Here is a 13,608-nt window from a genome sequence, read left to right as displayed (position 1 = left end):
GAACATCAGACTCAGTGTTGCAGTTTAGAGGTTTACTGAATCCTTCTGTCCAGGACAATTTTTTTGTAAAACTGAAAATAAAGATAAACTGAAATTACACAATGCTCAGTCTAAATTTTGTCACAAAAGGGTGAAATTATCTACACAAGAGATGACAAAATAACTTGGATAAAGTAACCAATAAAGTGGATAAGTGTCTAATGGTAACAGTACATTTCCATAGCAGCGGTTTGCTGCACACTGTATCAAAAACAAGCTGTTGAGCAAGCTAGGTTAAACTCTTACGATGTGACTACATACTCACAAACAAATGTACAACAAGGTCATTTGACCGAGTATCACACAAACATGAACCAACTAAATTAATATCGTAAAGTCACGTTTAAGCAAATACTTAGAAGCAAAAGCTCAGCAAGGCATACAATTGTTAAAGACAAGTGTTGTGATAGAACTCATCTGATGTGTATAAAGCTTGTGACTTTGTCGCAAACAACTGAATACAACCTATACTTCCCTTTTCCGTACACGATCAGTTATGTCGAATCAAAAGCACCAGGCAATATACACTGACAGTATTAGCCTAATTAAAGCCATCAGGTGCGCTAAAATGCTGGCGAAATAACAGATGCCAGCACACTCCTTGCCTGGTATTATTGAAATACCACTACTTACTAAACCAATGAACTAATAAACCTTAAAACTGAGAAGCATGAACAGGAATTACAGACTACAAAGGTAAGTATGAGTGTAGTGTTGTGATGTTTCAGTACTTTGTATGCTCGAGAAGCACTGTTTCTGTTACAGGCCTCAAAAATGTCTTTGTATCCCTGTTCTTCGAGACTTTCACTTGGTCTCCAGGACCAGACTAGTGCAAGTCCCACACTGCCTGACACACTTAAAATAACATGTGGAACATGCAAACCATAGGCACTTCTCAAATTGATCTGAAAGATCCACAGTCCCATAAAAACACCCACATACAAACAAACTCTTAGAGCTGAAATCAACTTAACCGTCTTTATGCAACACTCCTTTTCCATGTTTTACCATCCACCTAACATAATACAATTTTTTGTGCAAGCATCAGATTTTCTGGGTAACTCTTGCCTTCCTCTAGAAACCATCATTAAGCACAGAATGTATCAAACAATTATTCAATAATAAAGTCCTCACTTTCCTCTTTCTTTTCTTAAACAATATAGTAATTTTTTTTGTTGTTCTTGAACCAACAACAAGCCTTGTATGAATGTGTGCAATTTGCTAACCACATAGCTAAATCTAGAAAATAGAACAAAGAATGCCAAACATTCAACATTCAAAATGCAGAGAAGCTGTAAATACCTGAGATATATTGAAGCTTGTGGACTCTTTCAACAAGTAGAAAACAATAATAGAGGTAATATAGTGATTATATGTGAAATATTGATGTTAAGGAACAATCATCAAGAGTTTGAAATACAGACAAGAGTTTTCTGTTTTACAGATTTAAATTTGCTTTTGAGGTTTGACCATCTCCACTTTTACATGTTTTCAAAGCAACATAAGATACCTAATCCAAAGAGGTCAAACATTCACTGGCCTAACTGCAGGTGTTTCGTGCATAAAATTACAAAATTGGTTCATTGGGAACAGTTTCCAAAATGATGACATCATATGCCAAACCTGAACAAAATGCAGTGGCAAAACACTCTTCCTAAGTCCAAGCTCACCACCAAGGATAAACACATGAAGGGGTGGGTGCTAAACACTACAAAAACATGGCCTGAAAAAAATGACATCAATGGGAAATGAGTTTAAAGTAGAGTTTGGTGGCATTTTAGAGAGACAAGAGATTGCAACATTCTGTGACCTAAACGTGCACAATGGGGCCTCATCATAATGCCCCTTCTACTAAAAACCCTCTCCACTGGTGCAGAGGAGGCGGGGACTGACAACATCTTCAGTGCCAATGTATGGAGTTATGGGAATCTGTCATGGTTTTTGGCCCAGAGGACAAGTGCATTGTCAGTGTCAGAGTCACAGATGGCATCAGACTGCCTGTACGCTCTCTGTTACTGCGCCTAAGATTAGTCAGGATATGCAGCCTTTAACTCAATTTAACCCTATCTCTCTAGACGCGCTGTCCAAATTGGTGCACTCTGCTAAACCAGCCTCTTGCCTCCTTGATCCCCTACCTGCTAAACTTTATATGGAGCTTTTCTCGGTTCTTGGCCCAACAATCCTAAAGACTCTAAATATGTCATTTAAATCTGGTATTGTTCCCTCCTCTTTTAAAACAGCCGTGATCAGGCCTTTACTTAAAAAACCAAATCTTGACCCTGAAGCCTTAAATAATTATAGGCCGATCTCTAATCTCCCGTTTCTTTCTAAAATACTTGAAAAAATTGTAGCTGCTCAGCTGATAGCCCATATGTCCTCTAACAGTCCGTTTGAAATATTTCAATCAGGCTTCAGGTGTTTTCACTCTACTGAAACCGCCCTTACTAAAGTAACTAATGATCTTTTATTAGCCATGAATGCTGGTGCTACCTCTGTTCTTATTCTGCTTGATCTGAGTGCAGCATTTGACACGGTCGATCACTCTATATTGTTAAAGCGCTTGGAAAACCAAATTGGCATTCGTGGCCTGGCGCTCTCTTGGTTTAAATCTTATCTCTCTGAGAGAAAGCAGTGTGTCCACTATAATAATGTGACCTCTGAATACCACAAGCTTAACTATGGTGTTCTTCAGGGATCAGTCCCTGGCCCTCTTCTATTCTCGATTTACATGCTCCCTTTGGGTGACATTATTCGTAGTTACAACATTAACTTCCATTGTTATGCTGATGATACTCAGATTTTCTTACCTATCCAGCATAATGACCGCTCTGAATTGGCTAACCTTGAGGCATGTCTTTGTGCTATTAAGGGTTGGATGTCTTCAAATTTCCTAAAGCTTAACGCAGGCAAGACTGAAATGCTGGTCATTGGTCCCCCTACGCATAAGCATCTTTTTAGTGATCTAACTCTAAATTTTGACAACTGCATCATCTCTCAAAACTCTTCAGCTAAGAACCTTGGTGTGATTTTTGACTCTAGTCTCTCGCTAGTCACTCATATCAAGAACACAACCAAAACTGCCTTTTATCATGTCCGTAACATTGCTAAAATTAGGCCCTTTCTATGTATGGCTGATGCAGAGACCATTGTTCACGCATTCATCACGTCTCGCCTCGATTACTGCAATGTTCTTTACTCTGGCCTGCCTGCCTCTAGTACCAATAGTCTTCAGCTGGTCCAGAATGCTGCTGCTAGAATTCTGACCCGAACAAAGAAGTTTGATCACATTAGCCCCGTCCTGGCTTCACTTCATTGGCTCCCAATTCATGCAAGGGCAGATTTTAAGGTCCTCTTATTAACATATAAAATTTTACATGGGCTTGCGCCTTCCTACCTGTCTGGCTTAATTACACCCTATAACCCATCTCGCACCCTGCGCTCTCAAGATTCTGGATTGTTAGTCATTCCAACAGTTAAAAAGAAGTCCGCTGGCAACCGAGCCTTTTCCTACCGCTCTCCCTTCCTTTGGGATGGTTTACCTAAAGAAGTTAGAGAAGCAAACTCTCTCAATACCTTTAAAACAAAACTAAAGACTTATCAATTTTCTCGAACTTATGCATGATATAATTTTGCTTTGACTTTGTTATAGACATGTAAAGCCCTTTGAGACTATAAAATTGGGTTCATTGTATTGGGTTCTAAATAAATATTATTATTATTATTATTATTATTATCAAAGTATTTGCTAATCTGTGTTACAAGACTTGAATCCTGGGCTGAGCTGCGCTTCTTGTGTGCCTTGTAGCGGGATAGAAGGCACAGGCATTTTGACTGGTGGCAAATGACTGGGTGGATCCACATTCATGGCTTCTGTGTCAGTTACATCTCCTTCATTGTCTATCATGTTCTCCACCTCTGAGATCAAAGTGTCTGAAAAACACAAACAAATACACAAACACAATGACTGGGTTAGATTCAAAGGCATAAGGTGTCTGCATGTATCAGAGAGTTAAATTTAATACTTTTAGGACCTTTATAACACAAATTAAAAAAAAAAAATTAAGACTGATTTTTAGACAAGTCATCTTTTTCTTATTCAAATAAGCATTGTGTGTTAATATAAATTTAAGTACTGGATATTTGGTCCAGTGCAGAGGTCAGTTTTAGGCAGAAATATGGATTAGGCAGGAATATGGCAGGTTAGCAATTAGATTATTCCATGAACTGCTATTTCTTTAGGTTAGACAACAAGGTGCTATTGTAATAAATCTAACTAGCCTACTTTTTAAAAAAATGCTTGGGACAGGCAAGTACAAGAATTTTCCTCAATTTCTTTGTTCAGGTGACTTATGACAGGCAAGTATAAAGTGAGTTTGGTTTATCTACAAAAGGTATGTTCCCAGCAAAAATATAAAGACAGTATAAGGTTCAGTAGACCAAGAGTTTTACAATATTTTTAAGTCAAAAATAAACAGAAGAAATTAAAGCTCCATGAATTCAACCTTAAGACTATTTAAGGCTTTTTAAAGGCTACTATTTATAAAATTTAATTTAAGACAGTTTAAGATTCTTAGTTTTGCAAATGACAAGACTACTTTTTTCACCAGATGAAAATGTATACAAACCTGTATGTCTTCTTCAGTTCATCTTTGAACTTCTACGCTGATGTTGCATTTCCCCCATCGGTAACATCCAGATCCACCCAGCTTAAGCCAAACTGTTGATCCAGCATGGTAGCCAAAAACTACACATTGTGGTTAAAAGGTTCCTCTCTTCCGCTCTTTTTGGCCATATTCGTTTTTGTAAAGATTCCAGTGAATCTTTTCACCACATACTGCCAGAGGGCTTGACTAATGGCGGGCACTGCATTCAAGTCTCCTCCATTTTGAGGAGGTATGTATTCAAGTCCAGGACAGTTGGAACCACCATGCTAATGGTAACTGATTTCTCCTTCTGTCAAGTCTGTTGCCTCGGAGAATGGTGCAAGAACTGCACTCAGTTTCTTCAGCTGGTTCCACTCACGAGTACTAAACACCACATCCTCATAGACCTTGCTGCATATTTCATTCAAGGCTTTGTGGTCCAGAGCTGTGAGGGCCTGCACTTGTTTGCGAGTACTGTTCCAGTGAGCGGTGTTTGTTGCTGGAATAGTCTTATTAGTGTCAAACACAGCCTCAAATTTGCCTCTGAATTGTGAGCTGCTATGTAACAGAGTTGTGAACCATGATGTTTTGGCTATGGTGTGGGAGATGGCCCTAACCTCCTTCATGCTGTCACTCACAACCAGAAAGTGGGCAAAGCAGGAAAGATGCTCAGCCGATGACCAGGGTAATCCTGTGTCTTCCACTGAATCCATAAGTGCTCATCATCTAGATTATCCTCTTCACTCTCACTGTCGTCAGCCTGCTGTTGTGGCATGTGAACTTTGAAAGCGCATTTCATATTGGCAGCATTGTGTGTGATGATATTATGTATCTTCTGACAGACACCACATTCCTCTGTGATCTCATCAAAGGCAGAGGCAATTCACTCCCCACTATGTCTACTTGTAAAAGGCCTACAGTCCAGCAAGTAGGATTCGAGTGCATAGGAATCCTTTGATTTGTAGCACACATGGCCATTCACTCCAAGGAAGGAGCGTAGCCTGCAATCGGACCAGACATCAGTTGTTAATGACACAGATGTCTCGGTCTCCAGCTTCTCCAAAACAGATTCCTTGGCCTTCCTTAACAACACTGGTATCCGTCTCTCAGAAATGTTTTTTCTAGAGACTGGTGTTTATTTACTATCCATAATCTCAAGAAAGTGTTTAAAATGTCCATTTTCCACAAGTAACGGAGGCAGACAAGACCCAATTATCAACAAGCCATCAGTTTCACTGATGGCTTGTTGCCTTGGGGAATGTAGGCTGTATACCTGCGCTTTCTGTGTTAAGGATGCTATAGTTGGGTTAAGGATGCTAAAGTCAGGAAGGCAGAATCAGTAAGATATTTGGTCATATGAACATCACTCACATCAAAAGAGCAGTCTTAAAAATAATGGTGTAAGATGCACAGAAAGCAAAAGTATCAAAACTTCATAAATTTATGTAAAATCTGTTTACCGTATTAGAAAACAAATGTGTGGATCAACACAATACATACACAGCAAGGGCATTATGGCAACCAAGTTTTTCCGATAGTCAAACAAGAATATGGTTGATATGGTATGATATGGCCAAACCAGTTAATTTTCTTACTATAACACTGAATAATCTTTAAGGTGATTAAACTTCCACAGAAAGGGGTATGTTGGAGAAATGTAAGAAGGCCTCTAAAATGGAAGAAGGCCTCTGTAAGTTGAAACTGGATAGTTAACACCTGCATTAAGGGTAAAGTGTCTGAGGTGAAATTGGGGACATGGTTGGGTATCCGAGGTAAAATGAGGACACGGTTGAATATTATTTTTTTATTTAACCAAACAAGGACAATCCGGAAATAATGGTGTATGGAATAATGAATTCTGGGAAAATCTGGGGAAATTTCTGGAAGCGAATGGGTTGGACCATGCAAAACACCGATGATGTAAGGGGTGTTACCATACAACCGTGTTATGCATTTATTGGTTACATAGGTTTAGCATGCAGGTAAAATTTTAGATATAAGTGCATGATTTTCTGTATTGTATTCAGTCACTCCCCGGGACCTGACTCAGTTTGCTGTATTTTGTTCACTGCTGAATGCAATAAACTTACACTGCATCGGACTCCTGAAGACTTTGACTGCTTTTTGAAACTTTATTTTTAAAAAAAGAAGAACTTAATATAGGACGTAGAGCACTGAGTGTGGAAAAGGGACTCGGTCACATCTGGCCCTGACCGGGGAGTCTCTCCCACAGGTAGATGTGTATTTTTCGTTTAAGTACCTAACACTCAGTGTGGGAAAGATTGAGTGACTGTGTGCGCCAGAGAGAGAGGAACTCACGATTCTCAAAACACACAAGCAGTAGTTTGACTAGGTAAAAAGTTATATATTTGACCTGAAACTGTGTATTCGAACTCAAAATTAGCACTCTTAAAGTAACGTGCCGTGTGCTTATGGCTAGGCAAAGCAGCCTATTTAATATGTAAAATTTTCATAGAAGTGTAGGCGCATTAATCGGTCTCCACTCTCTGCTTTCACATCTCTAGGCTAGTTCTCTCGTGTAGCGTTCGGGAGGGGTATGCAGCTGACATTAGCTAACGTTGATGTAACTTAACTTTCTTTTCATTAGCTACATGAAACATACAGTATATATATAGGCATGTAATATGTATAGCTTATATTCGCTAAATCTCCATGGGTGAGGGGTGAAGAGATTTCTGAACAGTTTTGGTACAGAGACAGATTACTAACATCAGCTAGCTTTGCTAGCGTCACTTAGCTTACCTTCTTAGTGCCGATAAAAGTTTGACGTTGTCCCAGCCGTCTCAGTAAGCGTTGTATTGCAGATCTTACATACTACTGTGTGTTTTCTTTTGGACGTTGTTTTGCTGATGAACTCTTTGTGGTTTAGATAGCCAAATTTTATTACAGAAGATTTGGCTGGCATATCCTCCCGCTCCCAGACAGCCATGGCTTCTTCTCCTGTCTCCCTCACTCACTTTCTTGGAATGCTTGTGAAGGGGGCCTGGGAGTGGTGACAGCCATTAACAGTAACAAAAATTTCTAATTAGTAATGAGTCATGTTGTTCGTTGCATTTGATGCAGGAAGTTTTACATCCAATCACAGTAATGATGTTAACACATAGGCAATTTAGTGATATCCCCTCAGTTGTGGTCTCGACCGGCCTTGAAATAAAATTCTGAGTCCTCTATGTCCGAGACCGAGAAAAGGCCGAGTAAAAATGAGGTTGATTCTGAGACGAGGCTGAGACCTTCAAGAGGTGGTCTCGAGACTGGTCTTGAGACCAAGACCAATTTTGAGGACTGCAGCACTGGTGAGAGGTCTGGAGTTTACGATGGCCGTCATCTCTGCCATGGGTGCGGACAAAACTTTGTGAGTTAGATGTGGGTGGCCAGCCCGGAGAAGCATTGCATCAAGGATAGATCTGGATATCTCAATCATCTGGTCCCAGGATCCACCCATGTGGGATGAATGAGGTGGGTTGAAGAACCAGGAGCATCCCTTGTCTGCCAGGAAGAAGAGAGTCCCAGTCCAAGGCCTCACTAGAGAGCTCTGTCAACAGGTTCTTTCCCTGTATGGTGATGGGTGGAGCAAAGCCCAATGGATCGGAAAGGCCATTGATAGTGGCTAGAACACCCCGCCGTGTGAAGGGTTCTGTCAAATCTGCGACCTGAAAGGTGAATACATCCTTCTTCAGATCCCATCGCAATCCGAGGCTGCGCTCGATGGGCACTGAGTCTGTGTCCAGACCAAGGTCTTTGAGTTCCTTTGCACAGTCATCAGCAGGAAAGGCTTCCATGAGTTCCTTGCCATTGGAGGCAACTTTGTGAAGTCTCAGGTTTGACAAGGCAAGCATCTTCTATGTGCGCTTTAGGAGGTCAATGGCTTCTCTGGCTGTGGTCCTTGATAAGATTCCATCATCAACATAAAACTCCCTTTCTACAAACTTCTTGGCGTCAGACCCATGCTCTTTTTCTCCGACAGCTGTGGCACATCGAAGGCTGTATTTGGCAACTACAGAAGAGGGGCTATTGCCAAATACATGAACCTTCATACACTCACTCACTCTCAATCACTCATTATCTAAGCCGCTTATCCTGATTAGGGTTGCGGGGGTGCTGGAGCCTATCCCAGCGCTCATAGGGCGAAAGGCTGGGAAACACCTTGGACAGGTCGCCAGTCCATCGCAGGGCAGACACACAGACAAACACACTCACACACACATTCATACCTAGGGGCAATTTAGTGTCTCCAATTCACCTAACTTGCATGTCTTTGGACTGTGGGAGGAAACCGGAGCTCCCGGAGGAAACCCACGCAGACACGGAAAGAACATGCAAACTCCACACAGAAAGGACCCTGGCCGCCTGGCCGGGAATCAAAACCCGAGACCTTCTTGCTGTGAAGCGACAGCGCTACCCACTGCGCCAACGTACCGCCCAACTTTCATACAGTACTTACATATGCCTTTGCTGGAATCGTTTTGTTAATACCAAAGGAAACGAAGAAAGTCTCGGTGTTCTTCTCTTACACTGAAACTATGAAACATTCATGTCCAGCTTGTAAGGGGGAAGCTTGCTCTGCATGATTGCGATCCAAAACATTCTGCATGAAAGTTATAAAGTGACTCTTCATTTCTGACTTTCTCTCCAATGTGCGCTGAAGAGAGGAAAGTCATGTGAGCGCTTGGTCACGACTGTCAGCCAGGCACTGACGCAGTGTTCAGAATGGAAGTGGTGCTACCCAGTGGTTCCTATCATCCATAAACATCTCTCGGTCCATGACCTCTAAGAAGAGTCTGTCTTCCACAGAAAAAGCCCAGTTTTGTTGTCATCCTTAGACACATAAAAGATTTTGCTGCCCAAGGAGCAATTATGTAGAGTGGACATGTCGGGCACAGAGAAGAACTGGTGTGCAGCTCCGTAACCATACTTCTCCTTGACACTAACTCTGTTAGGACATAGGCTGAGAAAAGATGGACGTTTGTTTTCCAGGACATTAGTTCAGTAAGTATGGATGGCTGTTGGTTTATGGGTGGTACCTAAGCACACCTCCCCTACAATGACCCACCCCAAATCAAGCCTCTGAGCATAAGGAGCATCATGCGGACCATTTCACTGCTCTCGTACCTTATGAACTCTGAGGATGTCACAGCCCAGTAAGACAAGAATATGTGCTCCAGACTCTAAGGGTGAAATGCAATGGGAGATCAGCTTGGGGTGAGAGTGATGCACAGCCACTTTCAGCTCTGTCAATTGGAACGTTGTTACACTCGATCAATGTGGGCAGTGTTATGGTTGTGGCTCTATCTAAGGACTCTATGACAAACCCTGTGGCTCTCCTGCCAGACATCTCTGTTGTGCCTGCACATGTGCTGAGCGTAAGTGGTGATTCTGATATTGAACGTGTTGAAGAGGTCTGACCTGGCAAGTGAACTGTTACTCTGGTCATCTAGCACAAAATATGCTCTTGTGGTTCTTGCTGGGGGTGTTTTAGGGAAAATCTTTACAAGGCAGATTTTGGAGCAGGATCTTCCATTCCAACCCTGGGTGAGGTGACAGTTGGCTGACCAAGTCCCTCCTTTCCCTCTCTGCCTTCTCCCTCCCCGCCATGCTCAAAGGGGGGTTGATGGAACAGGTCGTGGATGAAGAACTGGGACATGACTGTGGCTCTCGCACTCTGTACATTTGATGACAGCCTTACAGTCCTTTGCTCTGTGTGTCATGGTGGAGCAACATCTAAAGCAGATGCCATTTTCTTTGAGATAAGACTTGCGCTCCTCAGCAGGCTTGTTGAGGAACCCTGTACATCAATTTAAAGGATGCGGTTTCCTGTGCAGTGGGCGTTTTTTGTTGACATCGACTGTTGTGTTACCTGAGTCAATCTGATGGTCTCCTGTCTGACAGATATTATGAGCTTGTTTTGTCTCTTAAGTGGCTGCTCCAACTTTGCTTGACCTGTGTGACCGGTGATGAGCCTGAAACTTGGGTCATTGTGTTCTCTTGCCTCTCTGCAGACAAACTCACAGAAGAATGAGAACGAAGGGAAGGTTACACCATGATCCACTTTGTATTTGAACCATGAGAGAGCCACTTCTCCTGGATATTGTATGGAAGTTTCTCTACAATGGGGGCAATCACACGTGCAGTATCTAGGTAGCTCAGACCAGGCAGGGAACCATCAAACTTGGCAGTTTCTAGTTCTTAAAGCAAATCTGCAAGCTTTCTGAGTTTCACAGGGTCTTACTGATCTTTGGAAAGTTGTCCAATCTATCAAAGAGTGATTTCTCTATCACTTCTGGAGCCCCCAAACACTCTTCCACTCGCTCCCAGGCTTTCTTTAAGCCTACAGATGGGTAAGTTACATCTACACCTCTTATTCTCTTTACATGCTTTGCAGACTCATTCTCAAGCCATTTAGTAAGGTCAAGTTCTTCGTTGTCACTGAGACAAAGCCCACTGATAGCACTTTGAAAGGATATTTTTAAAGCCCAATCATTTTCAGGACAGTCATCATACTTGCTGAGGCTGGAGGTAACAATGTCAATCAGGAAAATACATTCCAAGTAGAGCCCTCTTAATAAGCACAAAGAGAGAAGGAGAAAGAGTGACAAAATAGAGGAGTAGTATAGTGCTTAAGGTATGATCGCCCTCTAGTGGTGACTCCAGCACCCATTAATGTCCATGTTAGATTAGCCAGTACAGTTTTTAACTGTTAGTCATGGAAAATGTAGAAACATGTAGAGGTCACATACAGGTACAGGCACATACATACATATGTACATGTAAAAATACATACACGTATTTATTATGTGACAAGTACTCACCTGGCATGAAGCCTTGAACAGGCTCCTGAGGGCTGGAGTATTCTGATGGGTTCTGTCTATCATAACTTGCAGTCCCAGGCAGACAGAAACAGAGCAAGATAGCAAAAAAAATACACAAAGAAAGACGCTAAGAACTGTCTGTTATCTGTACTTCCTTTTTGTTAAGCATGAAGTACAGCCGTGTTGGCTCTGGCAGCTGGTGTGAGTTTCATCTGGCTAATGCACAGAGGAGCTCCCAGAGGATAACTGTGATGGATGGAGCTGTGGGCAAAGTCTGTAATTCTCTCTCAGTAACTGACATTTATAACGTGGCAAATGGGGAAAACTGCGGGGGTCTGCTAGGGCCTGCATGTGTTTGAGAGAGGAGACTGTAACTCACAAACTTACACACACACACACACTGCAATACACCAGAGGAACACTGACAGGTTTGACTGTGGTTATAGCTTATCATTGTGAGGGACTGCCTTTGAAGGTATTTTATAAATGAATGTAGGAAGACAGAGCAAGTAGTGAATAGCCAAGAATGATCTTTCTCTCTTTCTCTCTCTCTCTCTCTGTCTCTCAGGGTACCAGGGCAGTTTGTGTGAAAAGAAAGTGGATCCCTGTGCCTCCAGTCCATGTCAGAATAATGGGACCTGCTACCCTCAGGGTACAGGCCTCGGCTTTGGCTGCTCATGTACCTCTGGCTTCACAGGGCCAGAGAGACACACGCATGCGTGGTTTTGCCCCAGCTCTAATGTAACCAATATGCCTGGCCCTCTGATTTGGCTTCATATCCTGTGTGTGCGCCTGTGTTTGTGAGTGTGTGTGTGTGTGTGTGTGATGATATTTGACCGCAGCAGGCTCTGGAAAGTCTGAACATGAATGGCTGTACAGTGGAGGATCTGGGTCTGGACTTCACCCTCCCTGGCTTCCCTAACATTGAAATGAAGAAAGGCGGTAAAGACGTCCCTGTCACCATCGACAACCAGGAGGAATATCTCAGAGTAAGGGCTTTAGTCCACACACACACACACACACACACACACACACACACACACACACACACACACACACACAGAGAGGCACACACACACACACACACACAACGTCACCCATCGGTTTTGCCTGATGAGCCTCTCGCTCTCTCTCTCTCTCTCCTGCTCACTCTGTCTTTCCATCTCTAGCTGGCTGTGTACTGGACCCTGAATGAGGGCGTGCCCAGGCAGTTTGAGTCGTTTAGGGAAGGCTTCGAGTCAGTCTTCCCTCCACATCGCTTGCAGTACTTCTACCCTGAAGAGGTGAGTATGTCCTCTATTATGTGTGTCACATCTCTAGCTTTCATTCTTTCTCATCACTCTCTCTTTTCTCCTGCAGCTGGACCAGTTGTTGTGTGGCAGTAAGTCAGAGACCTGGGATGTGAAAACTCTGATGGAGTGTTGTAGACCTGACCACGGCTACACACATGACAGGAACAAACTTTCACAACGGGTCCAAACACACACAGCTGTGCTCTGGGGCAGGCAACTGTTGCCAATCTGGGAAAAGTCTAAAAGCATATCTCAAAAACGTAGTTTTTGATTATTGGTGTTTATTCTAACAAATCAGCGATCTCTAAACTTGTCTTTGCGTGTGCGTGTGCGTGTGCGTGTGCGTGTGCGTGTGCGTGTGCGTATGCGTGTGCGTGTGCATATGCGTGTGCGTGTGTGTGCGCGCACAGCCGTGCAGTGCACTTCCTGTTTGAGATCCTCAGTAGTTTTGATGTTGAGCAGTAGAGACTCTTTCTGCAGTTTGTCACAGGAAGCCCCAGACTGCCTGTAGGAGGTGGAACACGTCACATCCATCAGCCCTTTTCTCCAACTTCAGTTCATTTTTCCCTCTGCTTTCACTTTCTTATAGATATTTACCATGGTACTAACACCACTTTAACTGTCCCTGTCGGGATTCCGGAGTTTGAACCCCCCGGTCACTATTGGACGGAAGACATTCCAATCAACGGAAAACCTGGATGACTTCCTGCCCTCAGTCATGACGTGTGTGAACTACCTGAAGCTGCCTGACTACTCTAGCATCGAGATCATGCGTGAGAAACTGTTGATAGCCGCCCGTGAGGCCCA

This window comes from Chanos chanos, chromosome 2, assembly GCF_902362185.1.
Source record: "Chanos chanos chromosome 2, fChaCha1.1, whole genome shotgun sequence".
Classification (NCBI taxonomy): domain Eukaryota; kingdom Metazoa; phylum Chordata; class Actinopteri; order Gonorynchiformes; family Chanidae; genus Chanos; species Chanos chanos.
Note: the sequence above shows the minus strand (reverse complement) of the source record.